Genomic DNA, 14,342 nt, shown 5'->3' with positions numbered 1-14,342 from the left:
ACCAGCAAGGGCCCGCCTCCGCCACGGCGTGGGGCAGCCGAGGCGAAGCCGGTCATCAGCATCACAGCGCCAGCCACCGGCCCACGGATCGTCGCGCCGCCCTCCTTCGACGGCACCACCATGCGCTTCGTGGTGGAGCACCAGTGAAGAGCGCAGGTGAGTCGGTGCAGGCTGTTAGGCGTGGCGGTCACCGGCGAGGGTTAAGGGCCGACCGGGTTACCCACGATATGAGAGCTGTGCCACAGCTTCTCCTCGAGGGGGGTAAGTAAGGGGCCCAGGGGCCGCAGGGAGGGCCTCACTGGGACTTAAAATACAGGCATAAGATAGAAACGCAAAGGTAATGCACGCCCTTCGGTGCAGTTTGGTATCCCTCGGAGCAGGTAAATACCCCCTTTTTTTTTGGCCTAGAGGCAGTGTCAGTAGAAGCACACCGTAGCTGCTCGTCATGCAGCCTGTATTTGCGCAGCCCCACGGCTGGGGGGCCCCGTCTCAGTGGGGTCCCCTCGCTCCCGGTGAGGGGAGTGCTGCTGGGCACCTCTTCCGGACCCACCTTGCAAGCCGTGAAACGACCCCTCTGCCTCGGCAGCGCAGTCCCGATTCCTCCCGAGGGGAGGACAGCGCCCATCTCTCTGCCCCTCACCCCTGCTTCTCCCCATCCTTGGGAAGAGTGGGGCAGGGGTCTGATGGAGGCAAACCCTTATTTTAGGTCCTTGTTAGCAGGATGCGGGAGCAGAATACATGGGGTAGACCCTGGTGTGCTCCGCTGTGCCATGGGGCTACTGGCAGGGGCGCCTGCAGCTGCCTGCACTGCAGGAGGGCTCCAGTGGAGCCTGTGGGCACCGCTGCAAATAATGATTTCGCACAGCTACTCTGAGCTTGGCTCGCCGCAGTCCCACCAGTGTCCAGTTACCTAGGGCTGTAACCCAGGGCCGGCCTCCAAATCTGGGGATGTGTGTGTGGGAGCATTGAGTATCTGGTCCAGAGCAAGGAGGACGGCACGGGGCTGGGCGTACAGCACGCGTCGAAACCAGGGTGCAGGATGTCTTGCGCAAAATAACCAAGGAACGATGATGTTTCGTTTTAAAATACCTGAAATATTAGGAAAGTGCCTTCAGGATGGGTGTCACTCCTCTTGCATTAAAACACACAGCTCATCTTTATCAAGTGCAGTACTGGGCAGAGCTACCAAAGTCTTTTGTGGCTTACTGAAGACTCATGGGAGTTTGTTGTTGGTGTATATCAAGAGGCAAAGAGAAACAGCGGTGACAGTCGGAGGTTTGGGTTTGTCACCAGTTTGCACTGAGTTTTGTTCGGTCGCATGCTAGAGGGTAAATTTTTTCTTCCAGTGTTTGGGTTATCTTTTTTTGCATCCGTAGTTCTTTTAATTTGCATCATCTACTACAATGCAGTAGATTATTTGTTGAATGAAACCTTACTGAAATGCTTTATATGCTTACTTCTTATCTGCTTGTAAATATTTTATCTTCGAAATACCATTCTTTTATCCTGGGTGTAAATTAAGTTGTTTTCATTGCCCCTTACGGGGTCACTCAGGACAGGCAAAGTAGCAATTTAAGTTGAGTTCTGCCATGCTACTTGGGTCGATCTTGTCAGCAAAGTCTTGATCAAGTATCTAGATAAAATGGCAAAAGCTATTTGATTTTTCCATTTGGTCTATAGGCCAGATTCAGACCGCTAGCACAAGGAATCGGTTATTTGTGAGACTTCAGTTTAGACACTCACTGTTTTTGAAAAGGACATTTCTATCTTACAGCAACTACTTAAATGAAAAGCCCTAGCTTCTTGATCTTATTGCACTCTTTAAAAGTGAAACCCATCATATTTCCTGGTGTGACTCGCCCCTCGTTTCCCAGGGGGTTATCCTGCCCTGTCATGCAGCTAGCTTGCCTACAATACCTGGTGCATCACTGCCGTGGAGGATGCTCTCGGCAAATTGCTCTTTCTTATTGGTGACATTAATAACTGCATCGAGGGTCTGCTTCTTTGCATCATGTCGGAGCTCTACCGTTGCGAGGCAGGTGTGAAGGCTGCCCCGAGAGATCGGTGATGCAGAAACTTTCGTACTCGTTACAGAAGGTCATCCAGCAGTTTGAAGACTTCATTTCATCTTTTACCATTAATGATGCCAAGATGCACGTTGTCTAATACAGACAGGGATGCTCCTCCCTGCCGTCTCAGACCGGCTGAGGTAGGTGTCCTGCTGGTGTATAATGGATGCCGTGTGGGGGTTTTTTTCTTGACCTGTTCTGAAAGTCAGTGAAACAAAGCATTTTAACTGCGTGCTGCAAGATGGATTTTAGCTTGTCGTCAGACTTTGGTTATTCATATAGCTCTCAGTGGAAAATAAGGTATATGCCAGAGGGGAATCGCATTTACAGCCGCCGCCTCCTTTCCCATTATTCTGTTCTGTCCTTGTACCTACTCAGCATTTCCATTCACCTACATAACTTTCGTGTCCCTGTGGATAATGTTTTTCTCCTCTTGTCTCTTTTATTATCTGCTTTTTTTTTTTTGTTTCCCCTTCTTTTCCTGTATCTCTTTTGTCTTTCTCTTCCTAATTAAGTGTGTGTGTTTGCTTGGGGTAGTGTTTTTCCTCTAACAAGAACAGGAGTGTAATTTCATATGAATCAGAGGGTGAACTGTTGATCATTTTTTTCATTCCAATTGCTTTCACATCAGATCAGGGTTTTTTTGATTGCAGCAGTGCTGTGTAGATCCTGAAATGGATTTTAAATCAGCCAGATTTCATCACGTGAGCATGGGTTTTGAATAAAATACTGTCCTTTCAGGTCCCTTTTTTTTACTAGCCAAAATAAGCTGAATGAGTGCTCTTTCTTTCCACTCCTGTATTTCTTTCTGCACTGCACATAATATCTTCCTCCCTTCTTTATTTTTTTCACATCTTTATTCACAAACCGTGTCACCGTGTCAAGGACTGCTCCATCTTGGTCTCTGTCACCTCTTGGAGATCACCGCGACAGAGCTGACTTGAACCTTTGGTGGTGGAGTGATGCCTGTGGAGCTGTTGGCACCAGATCCTCCGCACATCTGCTGCTCTTCCAGCACTTCTTTCTGTGGCTGGTGCTCTCTTCTGCCTAATCGGTGGGGTAAAATGGATCCTATCAATTTGGATTCTGGCAAAATCCAAGTTGCCATTTCTGAACAATTCTTAAATTTTTGATATACAGCAAATACTAGAGAATATGTACATGTTTCTGAGAGGTATCATGAGGTCACTTTTCTCCCTCCTCTTCTTCACTCACAGTAGTTGGTGAGCTTTTAGCACCATAGTTCTTGCCTGCTGCATTCTTTTTCCTTCATACGGAAAAAGAATGATGCTAATTTTCAGTTCTAGTAAACTTGCCATATCTGCCTGCATCCGAACCTAGACAGCGCCGACCTGTAGTGAGCAGACTGCCCGAAGGGAGCTCATTCCCAGCCGGAATGACTGAAAACGTGTTTTTAATTTTTATATCTATTCCCATGTTATACTCTGGGGAGTTTCTGCCTTGCGTTAGGTAAATAAATGAGAAAATGTAGCAAAGTAGAAAGTAACTGTGGTAAATTGTACTGCCGATATTCGAGGGGTATTTTTCCTTGCTCTGTTCAAACATGTGCCTAAACTGAAGCCACCTTATAGTTACAGGAATACATGGGACATTTATTTTTGTGGTGAAAGTAGGCTAAGTCAAATGTGAGCAGTTCTGTCACCAAAATATGCAAGTATACTTACCAGTTGTAAGTGTTTCTTCCTACCTGCCATCAGACAATCTATGCCTGCCATTAAAAAGTAATTTTGTGTGGATAGCATACACGAATGATTTTTTTAAAGGCTCATAAGTTGATATTTTTAAACTCTGTTTTAGTTGTGCCCTATTCAGCAAAATATATATTCTACATGATTAAGTCAAAAAGTCAACTTACAGTGAAATACGCAGTACGTAGGATTTACTTATGCTGATGCCTTCGCTGAGAATTTAGTAAAGCACCTGTCCAATTTTAGTGGGAAATACAGGAATATTCCAAGAACTAAAAGGGCTTCAGCATTTGATCTAGTAAATCAGTCTACGAATGGAAATAAGCATAAGCTCGTGTTCAAATCTGTAGCTACTGAGGGAACGTTTAGGTAGTGCTTAACCTTGACACCAATGAAAGTTAAGTGTGAGCTTAATGACTCTTCTTGCCCGGGATGCTTTCCTGGGCCAGTATTTAAGTCTTAACTCCACAAATCTTGGAGCACGTGATTACAGGTTGTTTTACTTTTGCTTACGTACGCCGTGCAGGATGCTGTGTTTGAAAGTAAAGTGCTCAGGTCTTTAACTTACGCGGATGGATCGCTTAAATCCCGGATAGATCGCTTTGCCCTCTACCTACCTATGTGCATGGGGTTCCCCAGGACCAGTCCGTGGGGAACCGTGGGGTCGTAAGGCAGCGCATGTTTCACACCTCGAGCAGCAAGGATCGATTCTGCTCAAAAAATGAGGCTGCCCGACCACTGACTCGGTTTAAAAGGTTGGGTGCTATTGTCTGATTCTTGGCAGTAGCTTAGGAAATTAGTAGCAAGAATAGTGTGACAATGAAGGAGATACTATGCACTTCCCTGGAGTAGTGAAGATTGCTCTCTGAGAATTGGTTGTGGCAGCTCTCTAAGAATCTACTTTTTATTAATGATGCTTTTATGTTTGTTTGTTTGTTTTACAGGGATAAGGAAGAAGAATCACGCTCCTTTAATCTGAAATACACTTCGTAACTCTAAACATACATCCTAAAAACTGCTTCTACAGTTTTTTAATTTTTTTGCTTCATCATACAAAACAAGTGTGTAAGTTTCCTGTTCCCTCTGAAATACCCCCCAGTTTTGGAGTATGCATATATTTAATTATGCGAGCAACACTAAATTACTGCATTATTTTCTGCAAAGTTGTTTTTGTATTGAAGCCAACGTGCAGGCCTTAGGCGTTGCCTCTGTGCTGGTGGCTAGCGGTAGTGGTGCCACTACAGCTGTTTGTAAAACGCAGGGTGTAAATGCAGCAGTGTTCCAGTGTGGATCGACGCACAGCTGCGCCCAGGTCCCTGGAACAAGTTGTGATGATCCAGTGCAGCCCTGCAACCCTTTAAAAAAAAAAAGAGCCCTCAGCTCTCTCCCATTGCAGTAAATGAGGGTCTTCCCCATAGGTTTTGGTGACGATTTGTGATCAGATGTCTATTTTGTACTCTCTACTTTGTACTTGGAATCGCAAACGGAGAGATCTGTAGTATTTAGATTATCTTTAGTGTTTATTTTTTGGCATGGTTCAAAACAGATTGTGTAAATTTCAGAAAACACATTTGATTGCTTTCGTTTTTCATTTGCTCCTCTGTACTGCCTTAAACATCGCAAGCTGCCTTAATGATGACAGTGTTTAAATACTGGAAAGCCAGAAATTGAATGTAATAATTTTAGACCCCAGTTCTAAAGGAGAGGACAGCATTTGTTTTTCTTTAAGACCGCAGTCTTTTCTTGCTAAAATTGCAACATTGCTGAAAACACAATCCTAGTGATTCCCCCGTGAGAGTTTTTTAATGTTACAGCCCCGATAATGCGTAGTCATTTCCTTAGCTGTTGTTTGACAGGTTTATCTGAGGGCTACATCCACGCTATCTGTATTTGCTAAGAAAATATCTCTCCTTTGAGCCAGAAAATATAAAATAAGATTACTCAAAATGCAGTGATATGTATGTCCATATGTCAAACTTTGCTTAAACTGATGGTTTTGTTGCCAGCAACCAGTTTGTCTCAGTGAAAGAGAATGGTTATCATGACAGTAAAACTAAACTACGACAGTGTGTTCCCTGCCCAAAATTTCAGTTCAGTGAAGCACTTTGGGAAGCCAATAAATGTAAGATCAAGCCTAAATTGTTTAGCATAAAGCTTTCTCGAGGTAACAGGTTGGAAATCTAAAATCTAAATGCAAAACCCAAAAGTCTGTACTTAAGCATTTACCCACGGGCAGGATTTTCCTGCACCTGTTCTCAAGGTTTCCTGCTGCTAAGGAAGTTTCAGGGTTTCCCGTTCTTAAAGAAAGCCCCAGCTTTTCATTTCCATGAATAACTCTCAAGACGCAGAAAACTCAGCTACAACTGTCTTTAACGATACACTTGAGATTGTATTTCAATGCAATTTATTTGTTTACAGGCACAAACTGAAATTACCCTCAGGATGAAATGCACTGCAAGTATACATATAGTGAGTGATTTAACATATATCTTCTCATTTATCTTCATCGTTGTGGAAATCCAATGAAAAAATGCTCTTCTAACCCTTTTTAAAGAGCTTGGCGTGCCCAGCTAGAGCATATAGCGTGTAAGCTTAATCCCCGTGCTCTTCGGTTGTACGGTCTACAGTTACAAGCTTTCGGGCTGAATGCCTCTTAAAGAAAATGGATGCTTCTTCACCGTTTTCATGACTGATAAGTCCGTAGACGTTACGACTAGAGTATCGGTATTAAACGAAACAGTACTTCGGACTGCAGGACAGTGCAGGTACCAGAGTAGATCGTCCACTGTGACATACAGGTGTATGGTACATACATTATAATACTAGCATCCATGTTTAAAAATGTTTTGTCCTATCTTTTCCTATATCGGTGCTCGGAGCGAAGTTTCACGTTTCAGTTTACAAGATACAGGTTTGCACACACAAACTCAGGGTTTACAGTTTCACCCGGTGTACTTGAAAGGAAAAAAAATGCCTAGAAAACAAAGTGCCCAGGATTTCAACATGTATTTGTTGGAGGAAAATTTTGCAGGGTTTTTTTTAACTGCCTGTGGAGACGAAAGCAATGAAATGAGGCAATACCAACAGCTATTTATTTTCTCAGGGGAGATTTCTTCAGTGGAATGTGTCAATTCTAATGTCAAACAGTGTTTGCTTAATTTTGTCTGTTACTAAAGAGACTCCGTGTTTGCATCAAGGGGTCAGTTTTGCAAGCAGCTGAGCTTCGCAGACCCAGTCCAGCAAAGCCTTCACATGCATCTTTAACGTCAAATATCTAAGCGGATTCCTGGGGACTTCAGTGGAAGCGCAGTCTCTTTTTTTTTTTTTTTTTTTTTTTTTACCCATCAACATAACGCTTTGCTGAACTTGGCCCAGAGCGCTGAGTGCCTTGCAGACCCGAGTCTCGGGTTCTTCACTTTATATGTATAAAACCGGAGCTCTGGGCTTGAGTCTAGCCAGACCCAGCAGATAGCGCCATGAAAGGTCACCAGAAAAAAATCCGGTAGTATGGTGCTCCTCCATGTATACCCAGTGGTGAACTTCTCCAGCTGATGGGGTGCTGTGTAACCACATATCTTGGATTAGAGTCAAGCCCTCCGTGTCAGGGTTCACAAGCTGCTAGTATTGTATGTTTCACGGTGCAGTCATAGTACGTTACAGCTGAAATTCACCCCGTGTGCAAAGCAGGGCAAAATCCTGTGCACCACTCAAGTTCCCCCCAGCCCTGCCGTCGGGGTTCGGGGTCTGCAACAGCCGGCCAGCCACTTCCACGCGTTTTCGGTCAGGATCCAATTAAAAGTTTGAGCGGGACTGGAGTGATGCACGAACGTTGTTCTGGTCTTTTGCAGCAGGGTTGGTTTCACTCAGTTAAATTTAATCCTTGGTGAATCACTTGATGAATGATTTAAAATGTATTTATGGGTTGTGTGGGTTTTGGTTTGTTTTTTTTTTTCTTGTCTGCATTCAAAGCTGCCTTTACTCTCTAGTGTTGATGGCCAAAGTGTCATTCCTTACGCTTACAAATTACCATTAACTTGTGGCTACCTGAGAACACATACACTACTTTAAAAATGCTTGTGGTTTTTTTTCCCCTTTTTCTGGTCTTTTTCCTTTTTTTTTCTCTTTTCTTTTTCCCCCCTTTTTTAAGGGGGTGGGTTATCAGTGTAAAGATATTTAAAAGTGCAAATGTGAAGTAAGGATAATGATTGTTAAGAGGATGTGGGTGATATGTCTGATGAGAGAGCGGTGGGCTATAAGGCAAAGGGGAAAATGCCGTGAACGCGTTGTGTTGATGATTGTTGCCTGTGGGGGGAAAAAATAAAAAAAAGAAGATATGTAACTGGAGAAAAATGGACTCTCTGAGCTGCTCTCAACATAGACGACACTGTGGCAAGTGCGTAGCCGAAGCCCGAAGTGATCCCACTGCAGGATGCCGTGAGCCTGGGATTGAAGGACAGCAGAGTCGCTCTGAGAATTGCACTAGCAGCGTGTTGCACGTCGGGAACGCTCCAGTACGTCACGACCACGTGAGAACGGACTGTCTGAAACCGCTGAGTACCAAAGTTTGTAACAGAATGAGTTAGCATTTGTATTATGTTGGGTTTTTTTTTTGAATGTTATGATAAATAAAATGTATTTTTCAGTAAAAGACACACTGCAAGTAAGCCTGCAGTTCCCTGCTTGGTCATATTTTTCTGAAGTTACCTTCGCTGTTGTGCAGAACAAGTGATAACAGAGCCATTACTTGGTTCAACGTGTAAGCAGTAACAAGAAGAAAAGATTTCACCAGAGAGCAGACCCAAAACCCTGCACTCAGAGTCTCCTCGAGTTTGTCCCAGTGTTGTAAGCCCCTTTCTGACCTGATCTCACTGTTTATTCTGCCCTCTTAGGACAAAGGGAAGTTGGGGGCATTGCTTCGTTTGACTCTCTTGGATTATTTTTTTTCCCCAGATGTAACTTAAATGAAAAAAGAACTCCCCAGTTTCAGTGGACTGACTTTGACTGGTATATGGGCTTGGGTATCCAAAGAACTGCATCTTTGTCTGTTGTAATGTGTTCAGAGAGAGCAATTGGTGGGGTGAATGACTTTTTTCTGCTCATTCTCTATGTTATTTTCAGTGTCTAATATTGTGATACAGTCAAAAATAGGATCACTTTATTAGTGGCTGGCAGTATTGCTTGAATGATTGCTAGGAGAAACCTTTTGCTGCTTTCACGTGTTCCTTCTACCCTAATGGAGATTGGGTAGCTTTCTGATGTTAAGTCAAGTCCAAATGTTTAAAAAAAACACGAGTCAAACACTGAAAAATCACAAAATGGACTTGAAAACTAAAAGATTAGTTTTGCAGTTTAAAAGAACACTTTCACTTCTCAGTTTTCAGTATGTAAGGGGCACATTATAATGATCTTCTTTTAGTTACGTGCCCGAGATGCTTGAAGGAAAAGAGATTCCCACCTCATTATTTATCTGCAAGTAATACAGTATGAAGACATCTACTGTGAATTTGCCGTATCATTCCAAGACGTGGCTACACAGTCTTCCTACCTTGCTGGAAGCACAAGTTTACTGGTAAAACAGTGGTTTGGTGTTTGTCTCATTCTCTCTCTCTCTTTCTGGATTCTTTGAAATTTGGACCTTAGCATTGCATTTAGGATAGATGTCATCAGTGACTTCACTGCCAGTGTATAGTTAGTGATTCCTATACAGAGATACAAACGGATTAATTGGCAGACCCAAAAGACTTCAGAGAGGAATGAGAATAGATGTTGAAAGGAAGAATTGGGAAAAGGGGGAATGAACTGGGGAGAGTGCAGCCGCACAGGCTTAGCTCAGCAGGAGCAAGCTGGGTGACTGCAGGAGATCAAAGGATGACCAGAATGGAACCAAATTAATAGTGGGTGTGTAGAGCAGAGAGAAAGGCCTTAGACCACTTTGTTCAAACTAGAGGAGTCCAAAATTGCAAAAGGGACCTGGGGTTGTCAACGGGAAATTTTGGGAACCGCTCCTTTACTTTTCTCCAGGAAGGGCTCCTGGAGCCTGATTTCAGTGGACCTCTGTAACGAGCTCTTCACAGCACTGCTGGTTTCTCACGATAGATGGACTTTTTAAGCTGAAACCTCTACAAAAGAGAGGTCAAAAGTAAATATGCTGAGAGGCATTAACTTCAACCTTTCCCTAGGGAGCCCAGTCTTGCAGACAGTGTTTGTCCAACAGCAATGTGCCTTACACTACAAAACTCTACTGAAACTAAAGTGAGAGTTTCATACGATACCTTAAAGTAATCTGAAAAGTCAAGTGAACTATTTCTGGGATTCTCAAGGATTGGTGGAGAAAATCGTAAGAGTTTCTAAATAGTCTTTAAAACATCGCTGGTAGGAATGATGAGACCAAAAGGTAGAAATGCAGCACTTTTTGCCAGGAGGAGCAGGAACAATGCAAAATGAGAAGCAGATAATTCCTTGATGTCAGATCTAAGCAAGCTATCCAGGATAAAACAATTTATTTTTTTTTAAAGCACCTACTTTACAATTGCTATCACCTTGGATTGTCAGTATTGAGAAAAGTAATTTGCTTGCCAAACCTGAACTGTATCCCTCGTCTATCCAGCTGTTTAATTTTTGAGGTACCTATCATCTAGTTACCAAATTCGAACCTGACGCTGCAGAATAGTGCCTGCCAGCCCAGCTCTGCCACTGCCCCTCTTTCCATTGACCTCTGCTGGACAAGGCACACGGTTCAAGTTGAAAATGTGGTTAAAAACCTTGCTCAACCAGGACTTCTGCTCGTTCTGCTACTTTTAACAAATCCTCCTGTGTTCTAAGGTACAATTGCAGCATGCATTATATGGGCTTGTAACTCCTAAAATGTATCCGTACTTAAGGACTGCAGTTCCTTCTACGCTGTGTAGCTAGACAAATTCTCTACCAGGTGCTCTCAATAAGTCAGAGTTGACTTCGTAAGTAACATGTATTCATTGGAAATCTGGGCTAAGTATTTTACAAGTTGTTGCATGTGTGTTAACCCTAGCACCTTTCACCAAGTATCAATTAATTTTATTAAAGGTAAAATAATTAAAATTATGATCTTGTTGCCACTAACAAAGGGAAAGGAAGACGCTGTCAGCGTGATTGCAGGCTGTTCTGAGATCATGCTGATTTACACCCGTGCAGCTCTGGTTGGTATCCATTATTGGTAGGAAAGAATGCATTTTACCAGCAGTTATTTATGGTCAAGTGTTAAAAAAATAATGATGTTTAGTCCCCATATCTGCTAACCTGTACCGCACCGATGGCTTAATTCATAACCTCATGAGGAGGTCTGCCTTCCAAACCATTGATCTTTATATTTCCCTGTGCTTTCTGCACCAGAATGTGTTTAGGAGTGGAGTGAGAAACTGAATCCTGGAATTCAAATATTTTTTGGAGTATATGAAAAATAGTCTAAAAATTAGCACTCCTTGGAAGTTTAAGGGGAAAGTTTCAAAATCTCTTTTGCAAGTGGGTTCCTTTTTGGACTTAGCTGGATTATCATTGCAGTGTTCTTTCTGTGGCTTCCGATTAGAAAGGACCGAGCATTTGTTTGCTTCTCTAAACTTCATGTATGAATTATTGTTTAATTGCTACCATCGCTGATTATTTAAAAGTACGCGTAATAGCCATTGTTAAAGATGTATGCTGCGTATTTGTGATTAACCCCCACTGATTGGATAAGCGCTCATATTGTTTGCTTTGTTTGTAACCCTAAGTGTGTTTTCACTTCAAATGCAGGCTTAAGCGATGTATTAATTTCACCTTATTTTTAGAAGATTGTCAGTTTTGTTGTTTCCGTAGCTATGGAGCCCACGTAAGGAAGCCGTGGCCTTCCATTACCCAGCTGTTGACTAAACCCCTTCTGGAATCCCCATTATGTCCAGCTGTTAGGGTCAGATAGCTTCAGAAGCAAGTGTATTGCTCCGATACCAGGGGGTATCCACGAGGACACGTATCGCTTCTGAAGGAGCAGTGTGGGCCTCAGAGGCTCTGTTCGATTTAGTTTCAAGGGATGTTGTCAAAGCTGTGGAAGCCCAAAAATTGCCCTTACAGGCTGATTGTCCCATTCTGAAAGACCAGGTTTCAGTAGCGCAGATGGGCACGTGATTTTCCTCAACAAGCTCTGCCAGGGCTCGACGAGTAAATAAAAAAGCAAAACACACAGGTCAGTATCTCTAGGAGACTTGATGTATTTATGTTAAACAGACCTGTGCATTTCATGTGAAAGAGAAGCAAACCTCGTGTCATTGGCCAGATACTTGGCAATAGTCAGATTATCTTTTGTAATCAGAAAATATTTTATGTTAGGCTTTTTTAAAAGTGAGCACTGATGTTACATTATTTTTATGTGCCAAAGGGCCCTGTTTTACAGGCACACATTCGACAGGTTCTTAGGTTGGATAAATTTGAGGGGGGGTAAGCCTTGCAGTGGGATTGCTGATATCAGACACAGATCAAACAGGTACAAATTGCATTATCTAGAACCTTTTTATTCTGATTTTGGGTTGTGAAGTCATGGGCAAGCCTGGCAGACTGTTGACGCAAATTAGGATGTGGGGTTGAGGTCATCATCTGTTGATATCCCTATTCTCTACAAGTGAAATAGTGATGATAGCTATTTCTCTATGCTGCTCTTTGTCCACCTTCTCTATTTAGAGTGTCAGATCACTGCAGGAGGAGACTGCCTCTTTCTAGGTGCGTGAATACTTAGCTCTGATCTTATTTTTGTTTTATAACACAAATATCGAGTAGTAATAACAAATGTAAAAGCTTGTCTTCAGTTTCAGTTCCTAAAACAGTAGTGGAGGTATCAAACAGTGTCTACAAAATAGAGGGTGCAGACTTTGGGAGTGGATATTGAGGGGAGCAGACAGCTTTGTGGGAGCCTTGCTGAAAGGAGGAGGACTGTGTTTGAGGAGAAGGAGGGGAGTCTTGGAAGGGAGGAAGGAGAAACTGCCCCTCGTTGAGGGAGGAGGAATGCCTGGGGATGTGGTGTTGCATAAAATCTTCAGCAGACAAGTGGAAGAGGGCATTTAAGGCTGAGGAGCAGGAGCAGGTTTGCTGGCAGCGCTGGCCATGTTATTTTACAGGGTGGTGCCAGCAGTGTTGGTATCGCTCCGGCCTTAACTCATTTCTGGTAAGTGTCAACGCTGAAGAGGGGCGCCTGGGTCTTACCTCTCCTCTGGGCAGAGGATTTGGGCAGGCACCTCCAGCACATGGTGCATCCTGCTTGGGATCTACACCACCCTCTGGAGATACCTCCATCTCCTGACTAGAGGGGGAGCCCAGGACAAGTGGGTGTCCAACTTACGTTATTGGTTCCTATGAGGTGGTGAATTAAATGGCTCCTCTTGCCTCTATCAACACTACCGAGAGGCTTTCCCAACCCAGAACGTAACGGACAAAAATCAAGACTGAAAACAAAACAATTTTTTCACACTGTATTTTTACCTGTTTTATTTATGCTTTGACTAGAATTGTGTCAGCATTTTCAGGAAAGACAACAAGCAGGCTGTTTCATCCCATTAATAGTTTGATTTTTGCAGATTTCTGCACTCTTGGTTTTTTACAACACAAAAGAATTTGGAAATTTTTTTTTATTCTTGTAATACTTTTATTTTTTCATGACAATCTATAAGTTTTTCCTGCCTGGTTTTGTTTTTTTGAAAAACAATTGTTCCTGGCTTTTTATTTTACTTTTTTGTGACCAGCACTCACCCACCTTGTCCTATAAAAATTAAATCAGATGGATCACGTCAGAGATCAGCTGAGCTGGGATGAGGTACATTCTTTCTTAATCTGCAATGCTGTTGTAAATGTAAAACGTTTTTTTTTTTACACAGTTCCTATGAAGGCACTGCTTGAACGAGCAAAAAGGTATAAGTCATTTTAATTGGAGGACTTGTATGAGTAGTGATTACTTTTTTACATTGAAATATGAGCCTACCTTACCCAGAAGGAAACGTTCTGGCTCTGCACAGGCTTTGCTAGACTGTGCATTCAAAATGGATTTCTTTCAGGACCTTTTCCTTCACCATAGTTCAGAATTGCCTTAGTGGGTGCTCATTTTTTGAAATACACCTGCCTCGATTACACACAGGGACACAAATTTTCGGGAGGCAACCTTGAAGAGCAACCAGTGTTGGCTTAACTCTGCTCCTGGTGATAAGTACAGAAATTATACCATTGATTTCAATGGGAACAGAATTAAGGCAACTGTAAGTACTTCTGGAAATGTTACCCCACATTTTTAATCAATTGTATTTAACTATAGCAGCTAATAAAAAACCCGAAAAGATAAATAATAATAATAATCAAGCTCTGACTGCTTAAAAAAAGGGAAAATCCTTCAAAATCATGTAAAATAAAACCCGCTTTTTTGTAAACAGGCAATACTGAGTAAGCAGGAATTCATGGTCCCATTTAGATGTTAATTGTACTTGAATATTTGAATGAGGATTGGTCATAGGCCTAAAACACCTAAATACTTTAAAATATGTTCATAAATAATCATTTTTTATACATCATAATTGTT

At 42.6% G+C, this 14,342-nt stretch overlaps 1 long non-coding RNA gene across 1 annotated transcript; it reads left to right on the top strand.

The window, feature by feature from the left end:
- The first annotated feature begins 6 nt into the window (after positions 1 to 6).
- LOC103894213 lies at positions 7 to 8,440 on the top strand. The gene is made up of 2 exons (XR_657298.2): positions 7 to 156; positions 4,723 to 8,440. It is a non-coding gene; the product is annotated as an uncharacterized LOC103894213 (long non-coding RNA).
- The last annotated feature ends 5,902 nt before the right edge of the window (positions 8,441 to 14,342 follow it).

Source organism: Aptenodytes forsteri, unplaced genomic scaffold, assembly GCF_000699145.1.
Source record: "Aptenodytes forsteri isolate BGI_AS27 unplaced genomic scaffold, ASM69914v1 Scaffold93, whole genome shotgun sequence".
Lineage (NCBI taxonomy): Eukaryota > Metazoa > Chordata > Aves > Sphenisciformes > Spheniscidae > Aptenodytes > Aptenodytes forsteri.
This window is presented reverse-complemented; position numbering and strand designations above follow the sequence as displayed.